The sequence below is a fragment of the Mixophyes fleayi genome, chromosome 5 (assembly GCF_038048845.1).
Source record: "Mixophyes fleayi isolate aMixFle1 chromosome 5, aMixFle1.hap1, whole genome shotgun sequence".
NCBI lineage: Eukaryota > Metazoa > Chordata > Amphibia > Anura > Limnodynastidae > Mixophyes > Mixophyes fleayi.
This window is the reverse complement of record NC_134406.1, coordinates 214,631,994-214,634,939: the sequence shown is the minus strand read 5'-3', so window position 1 is coordinate 214,634,939 and position 2,946 is coordinate 214,631,994.

The window sequence follows — 2,946 nt, the reverse complement described above, 5'->3', positions numbered from 1 at the left end:
TCATCATTAAATCATCTCCTAAAAAAATATTACATATACACATACATTTATACATATGTACGTTTTATATATCCCCTTTTCTTACTTGTGTTTCATTACATATGTTACATTTTTGATAACGATATTAACATTTTATTATATATTGGTAGAAACAAGAATTATTTGAAATTTGTTCCTTTTATGAAACTAATATATACTAAATGTGCTGTACATGAAATCAATGGAGTGCAGTATGTGTATTGCTATTTGAAGGAACCACTAAACAATTTACAATGATGTATGTTATCCAGTAAGAATAAAGATTCTATCTTCTTCAAGAACCTGTGCTCCCCATGGAGAGATATTTGACTGATTAGTATTTTGTTTGATTTTAGTTTAGTCTTTAAATGAAAGTGCACACACAAACCAAGACATTCATCTTCGCTGCCTATAAAGTGCATTGGAGAGCTGAAGAATTTCTCCAGGGAGACAATTTGGCTTATTCTTCTAGAAAACAGAAGATTAATACCTTGCATTCATTGGCAGTTAGTAGGTATTACTTGTCTCTTTGAATGCCACACAAGACTATTTGGCATGTAGATTGTAGTTGAATTAGTGTTACGTTTTATAGGATATTAGGTATCATATCCTTCCACTTGTAAAAATATGCTGGATACTAAGGTGATGGCATATAAATATAAACATTTTGTTTGCTCTAATTTTAATACAGAGTTAACCAACTAAAGCTCACTGTAGAAAATAGGCAATTGAGAGTACGCTGTTGAAATAGACCTAAATTAATGCTCAGACTTCTGGAAATGTAAATGAGGCAAAGAAATACATTTTCACTTTGTAATTCTGTGTATGACACCTTCAAGATGATGCTCGAAAATAATACTGATATAACAGCCTCTATTTTATTTGTCAGAATGGCAGACAACTTACACAAAAATTCATCCTCTGTGATATCTAGCACTAATCTAATACAGTTCCACTCATTATTACATCAGTCAGCTTGTCCAGTATCGATCACACCACCCACAGCAAACACACTAAGCTCAACAGATCTAGAGTGATTGACAGGTGTCAAACCCATGTCTTCCTCCCACTGAGACTGACTCATTCCACCTCCCCTAGATAAAGGTTATTAGCACAGGTCTCTGCTTGGCCTGTTTGCAAGGCTTTATTACAGGCACATCCTGCAGCCTGCTAGTTTAGCTTTGCTAAATACATGTGGTAAGTCACTCACTTTACCACACTGTTGTATCATTTTTTATTTCTCACAATGTTTAAATTTACCGCGATTCAGTTCCTGTGCTCATTCCCGGAATTCTGTTTATGAAAAATAAGTCAAATGATTTAAAAGTCTATTTAAGTACTAAAGAAGCATGCTGTTAAGAAATACTTGCCAACTCTGTGTGGCAATCTCCCACATCTGCCCACTTCCTAGTGAAGGAAATCGCGGCGTTTGGCCCCGCCCCCTGCTGCAAAATGACGCGGGTCCAAAATGACGCAAATTTTGGAGCCCCGCCCCCCATCACACCCACCTTCCCCAGCAGGCTCCTGAAAGCCAACTTCAGAAAGTTGGCAAGTATGTGTTAAGGTGAAGTCAAACCATAGTAACAATTCCTAAGAAACTAAAGTATGTATTTAACCAACTCATAACCCATCCATATCAGGAGGGGTTCGCCCCTACATGACCAGTCCACTTTTTTATGTTTGTCCAGCTTCACCAAGGATAACTAAAAAAGTAATTTGTATGCTGTCTTTTATCAGGAATTATATATATATATATATATATATATATATATATATATATATAAATACATTTTTTCTATGAATATTACTATATATAAACTTTATTTTATTGTTTAGTTGTTCTAAGCATATCAGTAACATATAACTATATGTGTGTACACAGGGCCCTGTGTTGTTTGCGGCTTGCACTTCACATGGACGGCTGCAAGCACAACATCCTCTGTCAGTCCTCTGCTTCAGAGCATTGAGACAGGGGACCAAACAGACAGAAGGACACAAAGAAAGAGAGAGACACACACACATAGAGTAGACATGGAGAGAAAATGACACAAGAATAGAGACAGACAGAGGCACATGCACACAGGAAGAGAAAAATAGAGATAGTCATACACGAAGAGAGAGTTAGACACTCATGGGCCTATTTATTAAAAAGCATCAATAACAATAAATATAATGTTAGATTTCTTTATTAACGCATGCAATTTTTTTGCCATGAGTTATAGCATATAGTTTCTGTATGTAACATGTTATTTAATAAGTGCTGGTCATTTTTTAGTCAGCTTTTTTCCATCTCAGATAAAAGACAGGATGCAGACACTTATATACGACATACTGCTTTTTACACTTTTTCTTTAAAAAGACATTTAGCCAGTAGATTATAGTAGTGGTTTAGTAAGTATCATGCGGTTGCTTTTCTTGTGGATTATGCCACAATCCAATTGAAATGTGTGAATTATATATAGCTGTAAGAATTACATTTTACACATTATTCATTTTTTATTTTCTTATTTATTTTCTTTCTTCAAATAAGATCATTTGAGAGAGATGTTGGGTATAACTCCACTCTAAGATTGTCATTCATACTTGCTTACTACTGAATTTCAGCTTGAGTAAGCCACTGTCCTGGATCAGGCTTCTCTTTCTTCTGAAGTGGTGGCAACATGATTTGTATCATCAGCCCCTGCTTCCAATGTGTCATTGTGCAGCGGTAGCCTGCACAGCAGTGACAGTCATTTGCCGGCAGCCATGTCAATATTGCGGGGAAGGCGGTTGCCCCCTCTCGGAGCCCCTACCCCTTTCCCATATGTGCTATGAATACCGCTATTTTTGGAGGTATTTGAGCTAGGTCCTGGGAAAAAAATTGACAAGAGTATATATATGGATTTGTATGGCAAAGGGGAAGATGCGCCTTGAACATATGGTAACTGA